Source organism: Apium graveolens, chromosome 2 (genome assembly GCF_009905375.1).
Source record: "Apium graveolens cultivar Ventura chromosome 2, ASM990537v1, whole genome shotgun sequence".
NCBI classification, from domain to species: Eukaryota; Viridiplantae; Streptophyta; class Magnoliopsida; order Apiales; family Apiaceae; genus Apium; species Apium graveolens.
In genome coordinates, this window is record NC_133648.1 from 71,791,865 (window position 1) to 71,809,001 (window position 17,137).

Consider the following 17,137-nt stretch of genomic DNA (forward strand, 5'->3'; position numbering starts at 1 on the left):
AGTTGAAACAGGATAAGATGACCGTGGCAGAATATGAGGCCAAATTTATTGAGTTGTCTAGATTTGTGCCTGAGTTTGTGAATACCGAAGAAAAGAAAGCGCGAAGGTTCCAGCTTGGTCTGAAACAATGGATACAGAACCAAGTAGCAGTGTTAGAGCTGACAGACTATGCCACCTTAGTACAGAAAGCCTCGATTGTTGAAGCTGGTAGTGAGCAGACTGTGAAAGAAAAGGAGAATAGGAAGAGGAAGATAGGAAGCCAAGGAATAGGAACCGGAAACAGGAGCCTTCCAAGTAGGTTCGTCAGGGGAGCGGTGTCCCAACCTGCAAGAGGCCCCGAATTCAGAAAGGCCCCAAGTGAGAGCGTTGGACAGGGCGGCGGACAATCTAGGGCAACATTTCATAGCCAACCACGTGCCCCAATACCAGAATGTAAAACCTGATGTTACCTGTGTGACCAAATCGGGCACCTTGCCAACAGTTGCACCCGACCCAAATTAACGTGTTTCCAATATGGGAATGTAGGACACATGAAGAGGGATTGCCCAACGTTGAAGCCCCCAGCCTCAGGAATGAGTAGTGCTGCACCCAACCGACCTCCAGCCGCTAGGACCTTCAACATGACTGTTCAGGATGTTGTCCGAAACACTGACGTGATAGCAGGTACCCTTTTGTTAAATTCCGAACATGCAAATGTCCTATTTGATTCTGGAGCAACCAAGTCTTTCATATCTCAAGATTTTGCTAGCAAGTTAAAACTTAATGCCATACCCTTACGTGAGGTATTACGAGTGGAAATAGCAAACAAGGAAATAATCCCTGTTAATCAAATATACCCTAAGTGCAAGCTAAAATTAAAAAGAGAAGATCTTCGAGGTCGACTTAATACCATTCGCGTTAGGAGAATTTGATGTGATCTTAGGAATGGATTGGTTATCCAGTAACGGAGCGCAAATAGATTGTGAACAGAAGAAAGTTAAGATAATAGTGCAGAATGATAAAGATGTAGTGTTTAAAGGTCAACGACAGAACCAGAAATTTTTGACCATGCTTCAAGCAAAAAGATTGTTAAGGAAAGGTAACGAGGCCTATTTGGCTTATGTAATAGATACCCAGAAGGAGGTCCCTAATATACAGAACATACCTATAGTAAACGAATTCGAGGATGTATTTCCAGAAAACTTACCAGGATTACCACCTGACAGAGAAATAGAGTTCGCTATAGAGTTAGCACCAGGGACGGCACCAGTATCCAAGGCCCCATATAGGTTAGCCCCAGTTGAGATGAAAGAACTAGCTTCTCAACTGCAAGAATTATTAGATAACGGAATGATAAGGCCCAGTGTGTCACCATGGGGAGCACCAGTACTATTCGTAAAGAAAAAGGACGGCAGCATGAGATTATGTATAGACTATCGAGAGCTGAATAAGCTGACTATAAAGAATAGGTACCCTCTTCCCAGAATTGACGACCTATTTGACCAACTCAAAAGAGCTGTACATTTTTCCAAAATAGATTTAAGGACAATATACCACCAGTTGAAAATCAAACCGGAAGATATACCAAAGACTGCTTTTCGCACTAGGTATGGACACTATGAGTTCTTAGTCATGTCGTTTGGATTAACCAATGCACCCGCAGCCTTTATGGATTTGATGAACAGAGTTTTCAAAAAGTACCTGGACATATGTGTGATAGTTTTTATAGATGATATCCTGATCTACTCAAAGACAGAGCAAGAACATGCAGAACATTTGAGGATAGTCTTAGAAATCTTGAGGAATGAGAAATTGTATGCCAAATTTTCGAAGTGCGAATTTTGGTTGAGAGAAGTTCAGTTTTTAGAACATGTGGTGAGTAGCAAAGGAGTTTTAGTTGACCCTGCCAAGATAGAGGCGGTATCCAATTGGTAAAGACCAGCAACCCCAACAGAGGTTAGGAGTTTCGTGGGTTTAGCAGGATATTACCGAAGATTCATGCAAGACTTCGCTAAGATAGCTGTTCCACTGACTAGACTTACCCGGAAGGCAGAAAAGTTCGTATGGACTGAAAAGTGTTAGAAGAGTTTTCAAGAACTGAAAAAGAGGCTGGTGTCAGTACCAGTGCTCGCTCTTCCCGATGGAAAGGGAGAGTTTTTGATATACAGCGATGCATCACTTAAAGGATTAGGATGTGTAATAATGTAGCACGGAAAGGTTATAGCGTATGCCTCTCGACAATGCACATGACCTAGAATTAGCAGCCATAGTATTTGCCCTAAAAATTTGAAGACACTACCTATACGGTGAGAAATGCGAGATCTACGCTGACCATAAAAGCCTCAAATATATTTTTACTCAGAAGGAACTGAACATGAGATAGAGGAGATGGTTAGAGTTGATAAAAGACTATGACTGTGAAATTTTGTATCACCCAGGTAAAGCCAATGTGGTGGCTGACGCCCTTAGTAGGAAGGAAAGACTCAAGATGATAATGACATCGGAGGAATTAGTTAAGGAATTTGAGAAGATGGAAATTGACGTAAGAATGACCGGTAAGGGAACGGAAGGATTATTTTAGATCAAGCTAGTACCAGAACTGACTGCAAAGATACGAGTATGTCACGAAAAGAAGATGAGTGAGGAAAAAGGGACATAGACCGGTGAAGAAGTGAGATGCGAGAAGGATGAGGAAGGGATCATGAGGTATGCGTCCCGGATTTGGATTCCGAATGTGCAAGAATTAAAGGACGAGCTGTTGCATGAAGGGCACAGCTCTAGATATTCAATCCACCCAGGAAGTACGAAAATGTACCGTGACCTTAAGGAATATTATTGGTGGCCTAACATGAAGAGAGAAGTAGCAGAGAGGGTTAGCAAGTGCTTGACATGCCAAAGAGTGAAGGCGGAACACCAGCGACCTAGTGGACTGTTACGACCCCTAGAAATTCCGGAATGGAAATGGGAACACATAGCCATAGATTTTGTGACAGGCTTACCTAGGACAAAGACTAATCACGATGCTATATGGGTTATCATTGATAGACTGACCAAGTCCGCACACTTCCTACCAATCAACGAAAGGTACACCGTAGACAAGTTGGTAGATATTTACTTGAAGGAAATTGTAATAAGACACGGCGTTCCTGTAGCCATAGTGTCAGATAGAGACCCGAGGTTTAATTCCCGATTTTGGAGAAGCTTCCAGGAATGTGTAGGCACCAGACTAAACATGAGTACCGCTTACCACCCCCAGACTATTGGACAAAGCGAAAGGACTATACAGACCCTAGAAGATATGTTGCGAGTATGTGTCATCGACTTCAAAGGAAATTGGGATGATCACTTACCCCTGATAGAATTTTCTTACAACAATAGCTATCACACTAGCATAGGAATGCCCCCGTATGAAGCTCTTTACGGGAGAAGATGTCGCTCTCCCCTGTGTTGGGATGAAGTTGGAGAACACAAGCTATTAGGACCAGAGTTAGTCCAGCAGACCAGAGAAATGGTAAAACTCATCAGGAAGAGACTGGTAGCAGTCCAGGATAGACAAAAGAAGTACGCCGATCAGACCAGGAAGGATAGGGAATATGAAGTAGGAGATTCTGTGTTATTGAAGGTATCCCCGTGGAAGGGAGTGATGAGATTTGGAAAGAAAGGGAAGCTGAGTCCCAGATTTATAGGACCCTTTGAAATTTTGAGGAGGATAGGACCTCTAGCTTACGAGCTCGCCTTGCCTCCTAATTTGCAACAAGTACACAAAGTGTTTCACGTATCCATGTTGAGAAAGTACCATGCTGATGCCCGACATGTAATAGAGTACGAGCAGGTAGATTTACAACCAGACCTGACCTATATCGAGCAGCCAATAAGGATCATGGACCAGAAAGAACAAGTGCTGAGGAATAAAATGGTGAAGCTAGTTAGGATCTTGTGGAGAAATCAAAATGTTGAGGAATCAACTTGGGAACATGAAGACACCATGAGGAATAGATATCCCCACTTATTTTCTAGTTGATTCCGGGACGGAATCCTTGTTAGAGGGGAAGACTGTAATAACTCGAATTTTTGAGACGCTATAAAACGTTTAATGAATAGTAACCCTGACAGACGGGAAAAACTTTTGAGCCCACACTATATAGTGCATAAGAAAATGAGTTTCGGAATCGATATTTCAACTATACGTACCAAATGAGTGTATGTAAACGCTATTAGTTTTCGAAGAAAACGAACTTTGAAAAATGACCGTAATTACGACTTATCAAGGACTATGGGAATCACAATATGATTACGAGATTAAAATCATACGGATTTATATTCAATTAGGATAAATAAAAATATAAGGAATAAATACGAAAGAATTACATTGCGAACCATTAACGAATAAGTATTGCGGAGAACGTTTATGTTATGGATAAAAAACCAAGGTTATTACTTGCTGTATTTAATACTAAGATTCGGGAGCTCAAGGCCTTTAATGGCTGCTCTCGTGTTTTGTGACTCAATCTGCCTTTACGAGATGCCTACGTATCTCTGTGAATTAGAGAATCAAGCCAAAAAACGTAGTTCTGATTGGTGGGGGTGAGACCCCTTATATAGATGTTGGGAGTCCTTGAATTGGACTTGGTATAGGAGACTTGGTGGGCAAGTCTCATAATTAGAATGGACTTTGGAGTCCTAGATAGTAGGAAACTGATTCCTTATCCTTTTAGGTCCCCTTGAGGCTAATCTCCAAGGATTTATATCCTTATCGGGACTCTTTTCAACATCTGATTTGTCCCTTATTAATTAATTACGAAATTAATTAATAATCAGGGCTTTTGAGCCTTTTTTATTCCATCAGGCCTGATCTGGTCCATCAGGCTTAACCTTTCTGGTCTGAGTATCATATATCTTTTTATTGGGCCTGACAGCCCACAGTTTGTACAATTAATGTGGTATTTAATTATACAAACATAATTTATTTATCCCTATCATTTTCCCCCCAACTTTTGGGAAACATTGATTAGGTTTCGCAGAAGTTAAGTCTATTTGTTCCCTTACAGGGTTTCGTTTTTCTGTAAAGTGTGGAGCGACCTACACATTTACAACGAATTTTTCCTTTTATTCAGGAATTATCTTAATTTCCAGGAATTTTTCCCTTATTTCCGGGATTTTTCCCTTATTTTCTGGAATTTTTCCCTAATTTTCTGGGATTTTCCCTAATATTCTGGGATTTTTCCCTAATTTTCTGGAATTTTCTGGGATTTTTCCTTATTTTCTGGAATTTTCCCTAATTTTCTGGGATTTTTCCTTATTTTATGGAATTTTCTGGGATTTTTCCTTATTTTCTGGAATTTTCTGGGATTTTTCCTTATTTTCTGGAATTTTCAAATTTCCAGCCCTTTTTTCGACCAGGATCCAGGTCGAAATTTCGACCAGGATCCTAGTCGAAAAATGGGGCCAGCCTTGTCATCCTGGTCGAAGGAATTCGACTAGGATCCACGACCTGGAATTCGACCAGGATCCTAGTCGAAATTTCGACCTGGATCTAGGACCTGGAATTCGACCAGGATCCTAGTCGAAAATTCGACCTGGATCGAGGTCGAAAATTCAACCTTTTTTTTTTATAAGCCTATCGACTAGGATTTCGACTAGGATTCTAGTCGATATTTCGACCTGAATCCTGTTCGAAAATTCTTTGGTTTTCTTGCTTCCTGGTCGAAGGATTTCGACTAGGATCCACGACCTGGAATTCGACCAGGATCCTAGTCGAACTTCGACCTGGGTTTTTAATCCCTATTTTTTGAAAGATGCTTGGTTTTATTCGACCTCATTCCTGGTCGAAGCTTCGACCTCAATTCAGTTCCGTTATTCCAGCTATTTTCGGGTGTCTGCTCGAAAGATTTCGGGCAGGATTCACGACCTGGAATTCGACCTGGATTCTGGTATTTTTTACCCGCTATTTTCGGGTGTCTGCTCGAAAGATTTCGGGCAGGATTCACGACCTGGATTTCGACCTGGATTCTGGTCTTTTTTACCCGCTATTTTCGGGTGTCTGCTCGAAAGATTTCGGGCAGGATTCACGACCTGGATTTCGACCTGGTTCCTGGTCTTCCACTAGCCTTCTTTATTTAGCTTTAATTTAGGGTATTGTATTTTCCAAATCCTAATTGGATTTGGGCCTAGCCTTTTTTGTTGGGCCTTATTAAATTTTTCTGAGCCTCTATTATTGGGCTTTTCCAAATCTTATTGGGCCTCTTTTATTGGGCCTTTTCAAATCTTATTGGGCCTCTTTTTATTGATCTGGGCTTAATACACCCTGTTAAGAATGCTCTAGAATTCCTTGGAATATTCTGGAATATTCTTTTTTTTCTGGGCTTTTTCTTATGGGCTTTTGTCCTCAATGGGCTTTTCGTCCCTTCAACTTCCTTTTCCTCTTATATAAAGGAATGAGGAAAGGCTATTACTCCTCACTTTCTCATTTCTTAGTTTTCTTCTTCATCTTCCTGCTAAGATTCTCAGAGGAATAACAGCAAGTCGGAGCTCAAAGCCTTTTTTCAGGAGCGCTTCTTCAGGTAAGATTCCTCCCTTTGCTTTTCATTATTTTTCCATTGTGTGCCATTTTAAGATAGCCTATTTACGTGCCTCATACTTTTTTTCAGATGGCTGACAAAAGAATGACTCGTTTGGCCAAGATGAACGTGGCTAGAAAGTCCAATGATTTTCCTATTCGATCGAGGTATACTTCCTTAATCGACATGATCAACACTCGAGGGGACGAGTATCCGTCTGATGCGCATCTGGACGCGCACGATCATATCAGTGCTTTACGGGATCCCAAGGAGCTGGAAAAGTTGAGCAGCTGCTTTAAAATCAAGGAGCCTTTTAAGCTGGTTCTTGCGGGTCCGGCCGACAGGGCCTGTCAGTGGAAGAAGGACGCGCTATGCGTCTATAGGGATACTCTGAGGGCAGGTATTAGACTCCCTTTTCATCCATTCATTCCTTTGCTACTGGCTGATGTGGGCATCAGCCCTTGCCAACTTCCCCCTAATTCCTGGAGGTTGATTCTGTGTTATCTGTCGCAATGCGCCAAGCACAACGTCCCCACATCTGTTGCTGTCTTCAGGAAGATTTTTCAGTTTAAAAACAGCCCTGATAAAAGTCCGGGTTGGGTTTCTATCAACCAGCGCCCCACTATCCCCCATATCGTAAATGGGAAGTCCATCCCTGACAACAACTTGGGGTGGAAGAAAGATTTTTTGTTTGTTATTTGGGAAGGTGGAGATTGGGGCTCCCTGTTTCGATCATCCTTTGGGCTGGCCGTAGACGGGAGCCCGAATGACATAACTTTGTCTGAGGAGGAGGCTAGAGGTTTCAACCTCCTTACGCAAGACAACGGCACTTCCCATTGTTGGGACCTTATCCGGGAGACCGTCCTGGTAGAACGCGGCCTTTCGCCCGTTAATAAGAAAAGTAAGTTCCCTTTCTTATCTCCTTTATTTCCTGCACTTTTATTTCATTGATTTTCAACTGACTTTGTTTGTTGCAGTGGCTGAGAAGATTGAGGAGGCTACCAAGCTGAAGGACCTGGAGACAACCAGGATGAAGAGGGCCGGGATAATCTTTAAGGACCCTCGACTGGGTGACCGCTTCCCGGAGTTCCTTCTTCAGGCGACGGAGCCAGATGAGGAAGGCCCCAGCCAAGTTCTGCGCACCAAGCAGAGGCCAGGTGCCTATTTTCAACCTGCTTGGGGGATCCGGGGCAAGGACTCAATTGTGGGCAGCACGGCCCTGTCCAAGGAATGGTCTAAGCATTCCATTTCCTCGGTGGATTATCAAGATTTTGTCCTTCAACAGGACTTGGAGGGGAATGAGCTGTTTGGAGCCCAAGCTCTGGCGACGGTATGTACTTTACTTATGCTTTTTACAATTCTCTTTTCTTTCTTTTCTAAACCTTTGTTGTTTTCTCCTGCAGGCTAACGCCCATTTTCAAGGGGCTATTCACCAAGCCAAGGCTTGGAAGGTTGGCCTGGAAGATGCCAACAAGAAGTTGGAGGAGGCCAATCAAAAAATTGAGGCCCTTGAAGCTCAATTGGCCTCTTCCACTTCTGACCTGGAGACGGCCCGGGCTGAAAATGTCATCTTGAAGGCGCAGAAGGAAAAAGCCTTTGATGGCTGGATGGACACTCAAGAATTCAAAGACTTGATGGTGGAGCATGACGCCCTTCTTCATCCTGTTAGCTATAAGGAAGGCTGGGACGCTGCTGTGGAGGCCATCCAGGATGAGTTTCCCGAGGTCCTTGAGCAGTTGCCCTTTCCTTGCCCAGTGCGGGTTCCAGAGCTTGGAGGTGTTACTGAAAAGCTTGCTGGTATGATCAAGGATGGAGAGGAGGAAGATTCCCCCGAGGAGGAATTCGAGCCTGTTGCTAAGAAGGCCAGGGTGGAAGAATCTCCCAAAGCAGCGCCTCAACAGCCATCATCTTCTGCCGAGGGAACTTCTACAGGGACTTCGGAGGGGACGACCGAGACGTCCGAAGAAACGACTGAAACTTCCGAAGAGACTTCGGATAGTGGTTCTGAGGAATCTCATCCTTCCAAGGCCTAGCTTTTTGTATATCTTCTTTTTGAACTTTATTTATATCAGAACTTGTTACCCTTCGGGGTTATGTTTTATACGTTGCTTTTCTTGCCTTTTTCTGTTTTATCTTTACAATCTTAATATGCATTTGAACCTTAAACATCCTTAGATAGAAATAATTTCAAACTCTTTAATATGAAGTCTGGTTTTCCAAAACCTTACATAGCATGGGTTCGACCCTAATCAACAATAACTAGACAATGTAAATTCTACTGGAATATAAAATCCTATGCAAGCAAAGCTTCAAGGTGCTTTTAAACCTACTTGTCAATGACAAGTAAGAATCGTACTTCTCCTATCTTACACATAGTAAACCTTCAGGTTTTGTGCATGCCAGGTCCTCGGGACTTCAAAACCTTCCATAGTTTCCAGCTTGTAGGTTCCTCTACCCTGAACGCTCTTGACTCTGTACGGCCCTTCCCAATTCGGGGCAAGCTTTCCTTTCTGTCCAACACCAGAAGCCTCTATTTTTCTCAAGACTAGATCTCCTTGTTTAAAAAATCTCTCTTTAACCCTTAGGTTGTAATAGAATGAAGCCTTTTTCCGATATTCTACTATCTTTGCATGTGCCTCATCTCGCACTTCATCAATTAGATCCAGGGCTAACCTCTGCCCTTCCTCATTTTCTACAGCATTGAAAGTCTGAATCCTTGGAGAGGAATGCGATATCTCCACGGGAACTACTGCTTCTGCCCCATATGCCAACATGAAAGGAGTTGCTCCTGTCGTGACTCTACAGGTAGTCCTATAGGCCCATAATATTGGAAGTATCTCATCCACCCAATTATTTCTTGACTTCTCGATCCTCTTTTTTAGTCCATCCAGGATTATCCGATTTGCTACCTCTGCTTGCCCATTGGCTTGCGGGTGAGCCACAGAGGTGAATCGTAACTCAATTTCATTTTCTTCACAATACTTCTTGAATTCCTCATTGTTGAATTGTGTTCCATTGTCAGTGACGAGGATACGGGGAATTCCATATCGGCACATAATGTTTTCCCACAGGAATTGTGCAACCTGCTTAGTTGTGATTTTGGCCAAGGGTTTGGCTTCGATCCACTTGGTGAAATAATCAATGGCTACAATCAGAAATTTCCTTTGTGCCGTGGCCATAGGAAAAGGCCCTAGAATATCCATCCCCCACATGGCAAAGGGAATAGGCGAGTTGATAGAGGTCAGCATCTCGGGGGGTTGTCTAACAACTGGTGCATGCTTCTGACAGCGATCACACTTCTTCACATATTCTTTGGCATCAGCCATCATTTCTGGCCAATAGAAGCCTAAACGGGTTATTTTATGAGCCAAGGCCCTGCCCCCCAGGTGTTGTCCACAAATACCTTCATGCACTTCTTCAACAGCCAAGCGTGCCTCATCGGGCCTGAGACACCTCAGGTAAGGAACCACGAAAGATCTTTTATATAGAATCCCATCTATCAAAGAGTACCTTAGTGCTCGAACAGTTAACTTCTGTGCCTCAATTGCATCGCTTGGTAACCAACCGGTCTGAATGTGAGCCTTGATGGGATCAATCCATGACGTCCCTAAGCCTACGGGAGCCACAAGCTTAACATCTATGCTTCGTGTCTTCAAAACACGGAAGTACACACTTCCTGAACTTTCTTCAATCTCAGACGAAGCAAACTTTGATAGCGCATCTGCTTTAGCATTTTCTTCCCTTGGAATGTGTTCAACATGGCATTCATTAAATTGGGTCATCACAGCCCTTACTAGGCGAACATACTTAGCCATCGTATCATCCCTTGCCTCAAATTCTCCCTTTACCTGGGATATGATCAGCTTCGAGTCTCCACGGACCTTTAAGTTTTTGACTCTAAGTGTCCCAGCTAGACCAAGGCCAGTAATCAGGGCTTCATACTCTGCCTCATTGTTTGTTGTTGGGAAGTCTAGCTTCATGGCATACTCAATTAAGAATCCATCAGGGCTTTGCAAAACCAACCCTGCTCCACTGGAATTTGTTTTTGATGCTCCATCAAAATAGAGAACCCAATATTCTTTCTCCTTGTCCCCATTGTCGACTCCCTTGTCTTGAGGTATGGTATTGTCGACTCCCTTGTCTTGAGGTATGGTATCTTCCTGCCCCCCGACTTCTTGGTTGGGTATGGTACATTCCACCAGGAAGTCAGCTAGTGCCTGGGCTTTTATGGCCGTACGTGGCTTATACTTGAGATCAAACTCTCCCAACTCTATTGCCCACTTAATCAGTCTCCCACTTGCCTTGGGACTGTGAATGATATTTCTCAGTGGCTGATTTGTTAGCACTTCAATTTGGTGAGCTTGAAAATAAGGACGCAGCTTTCTTGAAGCCATTACCAAGGCTAAAGCGAATTTCTCAATGGCTGAATAATTCAACTCAGCACCATGCAAAATTTTGCTGACATAGTATACGGGTTTCTGGACTTTTAGTTCCTCCTTAACCAACACGGCGCTCAAGGCGCTCTCTGAAACAGCCAAGTACAAAAATAAAACTTCATTCAGAACTGGCTTGGCCAACAACGGGGCCTGGCCCATATACTTTTTTAACTCTTCAAATGCCTTCTGATTTTCCTCATTCCATACAAAGTCTTTGATGTTCTTCAGTGACTTGAAAAATGACAAGCACTTGTCTCCTGACTTGGAGATGAATCGTCCTAATGCAGCAACCCTTCCTGTGAGCTTCTGAACATCCTTGACAGTTTTGGGGGGTTCCATGTCCAGGATCGCCTTTATTTTATCGGGATTTGCCTCAATTCCCCTCTTCGAGACCATCAATCCCAAGAATTTTCCAGATCCTACTCCGAAAGCACACTTCGTCGGATTCAACATCATCTTGTGGTACCTCAGGACCTCAAAAGCTTCCCTTAAATGGGCTATATGATCAGTCTTTACTAGACTCTTGACTAACATGTCATCAACATAGACTTCCATAGTCTTACCAATAAGATCCTTAAAAATTCTATTCACCAACCTTTGATAGGTGGCTCCTGCATTCTTGAGACCAAACGCCATAACAAGATAACAATAAACACCAAAGTCAGTGATAAATGATACCTTTGGAATGTCATCTTTATGCATTTTGATCTGGTTGTATCCGCTAAACCCATCCATGAAACTCAGCATCTCATGTCCAGCGGTAGCATCAATCAAAGTATCAATTCTAAGCAGCGGAAAACAGTCTTTGGGGCATGCATCATTCAGATCGGTGAAGTCTATACACATCCTCCACTTTCCATTAGCCTTCTTCACCATTACAGGGTTTGCTAACCACTCCGGAAATTGAATCTCCTCAATAAATCCAGCCTCTAAGAGCTTTTCCACTTCCTGCTTTATAGCCTCTTGTCTTTCCGGGGCAAAATTTCTTTTCTTTTGTTTCACTGTCTTCAGGCTTGGATCTACGTTTAGTTTGTGAGTAATTAACTCCGGGTCTATGCCTGGCATATCAGCTGCTGACCATGCAAACACATCACTATTTTCTTGCAAAAATTTCACTAACTTCCCTTTAAGGGGCTCCTCTAATGTGGCTCCAATGAAAGTCGTCCTCTCAGAATTCTCGGGGTATAAAGGAACCGAGACCAATTCTTCTGCTGGCCTTCCTCTATTCTCATCATTTTCTCGAACATCCATATCTTCAATAGGAAGAACCTGCCCCCCGACTCCATCTGCCCTCAAAGAGGCCACATAACAGCTTCTAGCCATTTTTTGATCTCCTCTCTCTTCTCCAATCCCGTTTCGGGTGGGAAACTTCATGACTGAATGGTAGGAAGAGGGGACTGCCTTGAAGGCATGTATCCCTGTTCTCCCCATGATAGCATTATAAGTTGAACTAGCCTTTACCACTACGAAATCAGCATCTGCGTTGCTTGCCTTGGCTCCGTACCTATGGTGGTTGGCAACTTGATTATCCCTTCCACAGGACATTCTACTCCAGCAAATCCATATATCGGCATGTCGGTTGGTGTTAACTGGGAGTCGTTATACCCCATCCTTAGAAAGGTGTCGTGGAGCAAGATATCCACAGAAGCACCATTATCCACAAGGACCCTCTTAACTGGGCTATTTCCTATTATTGGTGTTATGACCAGCGGGTCGTCATGGGGAAACTTCACACCCTCTAGGTCGGAATCATCAAAAGCCAATGTTACTTCTGTCCTGGCCCTCTTCGGGGCTTCTCCAACAATATGCATAACCTCTCTAGTATATGCCTTTCTGGAATTTTTGGACAATCCAGCAGCAGTTGGACCTCCAAAGATCGTGTTTATCACAGGCCCTCGAGGTCTCGGCCCTCCATAAATGGTGTTTATAACTGGTCCTCTAGGCTGGGGGTTTCGCCCCTGATCGTCTTGGTCCCTCCTACGATCTTCAAAGTTCTTCCTTCCATTATTATTTCTGTCCCCTCCATCTCCAGTATACTTGTTCAATCTTCCTTTTCGAATCAAAAACTCAATTTCATCTTTCAATTGCCTACACTCATCGGTGTCATGGCCAACATCTTTGTGAAACCTGCAATACTTGCCCTTATCTAGCTTGGCGGGATCAGCCTTCAAGGGCTTAGGCCAGCAAATATCTCTGTCTTTCTCAATCTCCATCAAAATCTGACTTCTGGGAGCATTCAACTTAGCGTATTCAGTGAACTTTTGCCCAGGTCCTCCCTTCTTGGGGGTTGAATCAGGGTTTTGTTCGGTTCTAGGATATTTGTCCTTAGCGATATACTCCAAATCAGTTTTTCGTTTCTTGCCTCCAGTGGGCTCATTACTTACTACGGTCTTCCTCATACTTTCTTCAACCTTGATATACTTCCCTGCCCTCTCTTGGAGCTGCAACATGCTCTCAGGGGGTCGTTTGGCCAAAGACATCTTGAAAAACTCATCCCTAGTTCCTTGTTGCAGTGCTATCATGGCTACCTTATCATCAAGGTCTGGGACTTTTAAAGCCTCCTTTGTAAAACGATTCAGGTAATCTCTTAAGGATTCCTTAGCTCCCTGCACAAGACTCATAAGAGATGCTGAACTTTTCTCATGGACTCTTCCACTGATGAATTGCTTAATAAAAGCCTGACTTAATTCTCTGAATGATCCAATAGAATTTGGGGGTAGGCGACTGTACCATCTTTGAGCCATACCCGACAGGGTTTGAGGGAAGGCCCGACATTTTATAGCATCATTCACGGGTTGCAGCAGCAGTGCATTAGAGAATGTCCTAACATGATTAGCGGGGTCTCCCGTGCCATCATAGGCTTTGATAGTGGGCATCTTGAATTTCCTTGAGATATGGGCATTCATTATCTCTTCTGTGAAGGGTGGAGTTGGATCATCAGGATCTCCAAGGGGAAGGAGATTGCTTGGATCAGTTCTTGGGACAGCAGCCCTTCTTCTTTCCGGACCATCCAGGTCTATGATAGGAGGAGGATTTCTCCCCCTAGGAGGTATGTGGGTTCTGGTGGCTTGGTGAGCCTCCAACTCACGCCTCAGCCTTTGGATTTCAGCCTCATGAGCCCTGATCTTTTCCTGCACTTCTTGGGGATTCGCCCCTGGGGTGCTTTGGGGGCGTTGCCTTCCATCGGCCATTGGCTCTTTTCCAGGACGCCTCCTTCTCGGGGCCACTTCATCATCCGAAGATTCGGAGTCTCTCTCAGTGTATGGACCAGAAAATTCCCGATCCTCAGGGATAGGATCCAAACCTCGTATATAGGGGGGCGACCGCCCTCGTGCTTCGCTTCGCCCAGCATATCCGCGTCCTCCAACCTCAGGATGAAGGGGCATCCCATAAGGGGGGTTAGTAGTAACAATAGTTGAATATTCATACCCGACGGGTCGAGAATTCACAGGTATATGTATTTGTTGAACTTGAGGATTCGTACCTTGAATAGTCGGGGGAGTTGTCCCTTGTGGCTGAGGATGAGTTGCCCCTGTCTGGGCTTCCCCCTGAGTAGATGCATAAGTTGAATGGGGAGGAACCTCCACGGTTGATGAAATTACCTGGGTTGCCTCTAATGGTGTTCCTTCCTCTAGAGCTCCAATTGTTCTCCGTGTTCTCGCCATGGTTGTTGTTGTGTTTCCCACAGACGGCGCCAAATGTTATGGATAAAAAACCAAGGTTATTACTTGCTGTATTTAATACTAAGATTCCGGAGCTCAAGGCCTTTAATGGCTGCTCTCGTGTTTCGTGACTCAATCTGCCTTTACGAGATGCCTACGTATCTCTGTGAATTAGAGAATCAAGCCAAAAAACGTAGTTCTGATTGGTGGGGGTGAGACCCCTTATATAGATGTTGGGAGTCCTTGAATTGGACTTGGTATAGGAGACTTGGTGGGCAAGTCTCATAATTAGAATGGACTTTGGAGTCCTAGATAGTAGGAAACTGATTCCTTATCCTTTTAGGTCCCCTTGAGGCTAATCTCCAAGGATTTATATCCTTATCGGGACTCTTTTCAACATCTGATTTGTCCCTTATTAATTAATTACGAAATTAATTAATAATCAGGGCTTTTGGGCCTTTTTTATTCCATCAGGCCTGATCTGGTCCATCAGGCTTAACCTTTCTGGTCTGAGTATCATATATCTTTTTATTGGGCCTGACAGCCCACAGTTTGTACAATTAATGCAGTATTTAATTATACAAACATAATTTATTTATCCCTATCAGTTTAAGTAACCGAGCGAATGCGTAAACGATTAATTAAACGTAATGCATTAACTAAACCATGGTAAGGAAGTAACCATGGTTACTTCATCAAATAGTGAGCTAACCCTAGGATGACCAAGCTAGCTAGCAAATAGTGTGCTAAGGAGCTAACCTTATAGTTTAGCTTGTAAGCTAGCAAGCTACAAAAGATATGTCCATGGATTTGGAGACAAGGAATAAACCTACAGCTATCCTAGGAAGAATAAAGATCAACTTGCAAAGATATCAAGTCACCTTCCAAGAAGCAACCTAGAAATAATCCAAGAGAAGCAACCAAGTGCTATAAATACCCCCCCCCCCAAAGCCCCATTTGCTCCCATTCGGCTATTTTGAAGAAAATAGGGAAATTGCAATTCAAAACTCCAAGCTCTAGTTCTTGTAAAATCCCACAATTATTTCCCAAGCCTCCTAGCAACTAAACTAAGGTAAGAAAAATCTTTCATCTCTTTTTATCAAGGTTTGATGGGTGGAATAAATTCAAGAAACTCACTAGTGAATAGTGTGAATAGTAACCTCTCTTTGGTTTCTTGATTTTAATGGTGGTTTTAGGTTCCAAAAATCATACCAAGCACTTCCAAGCCTCCACCATCTTCAAGAACACATCTCAAGCTTTCAAGAAAGGTAAAAAATCTTTGGCCTAACTTTATTTAAGGTTCATGTTTAAGATCCATTTAGTGGGTGTTAGTAAACCTAGCTTACTAAGTGTTGTTGATGAAATCTTGATGATTAAGTTAAGTAGATTTAAGTTTGGTTGTTATTGCCTCAAGAACATGATGTTCTTGAGAGGAGTTTGTGTGTTGATGATGATATGATAATTGTTGGTGGTTGTGTTGATAGTTAAGGCGTAAACGAAACCCCGATCGTAAACGTAACTTCGTTAAAACCAACAAACCGTAACTTTAAGTTTCTGCAGAAATTCTCGAAGTTTCAAACTGTAGATTCTTGAGAAATAACCTTTGTTTAAGATAGAAAATGTTATAAGGATCGTTTAGGCACTTGAATCGCTTAATTCCGATTTATGGATCAAAAGTTATGATCGTTTTAGTAAAAGTGTTTTACGCGACAAAAACTGCAACGAATCACGAACTTTGAAAATATAAAGGATAGACTTAAATGTATTTATAAATTTTTAAATTTTTACAGAGAGTAGCATATGGAGTTTCCTAACTGTCATAAAAATTTCAAGTGAAAATAATGATTTCTTAATTTTATAAAAATGTCGGAGCCGAGATCGCGCGAGTAGAAACCGTAAAAATCCTTAAGCGGAGCCGACGTCGATATTGAGAATGAACTAAGATACTTAGGAAAATGAAGTGACCATAAAGTGTTTATGACTTAAAAGAAATGTTAAGGGTAGTATGAATTGAGAGGGCATATAATGAGTAGCACATGAGTGCGAGTTACCATAAGTTAGGACGGAACCTAACGAAATGAAATATGTTTATGGTTATAGATTTCCGAGCGGAACCTAGAGCATCCTCCACCTCGAGATACCCAGGCAAGTTTACAAACCCAACTCCATTTTTACTGTTGTGTTGTGAAAGGATTGTTTTACTATCATCGCTTAAATACCATGTTTGCCATGATATGTAGTTTTTGAATTTTCGCATAATATAGCGATGTTGTACGATAAGTATATATCGTGAAATGTTATTTCGCTTTAAGCGTAATGTATTATATAAGACCGAGGGTCGGTCGGGATTTAAGATAAAACCCGGGAATCATTCCGGAGATATTATAGGGCGGATATAAGTCCATAATAGTACATTTTAAAGGGACTCATCGTCCACTTACGAAACATTAAAACACCTCGAACTTTTAAAACGATTTCCCAACGAGCATATTCCCTCAACTAT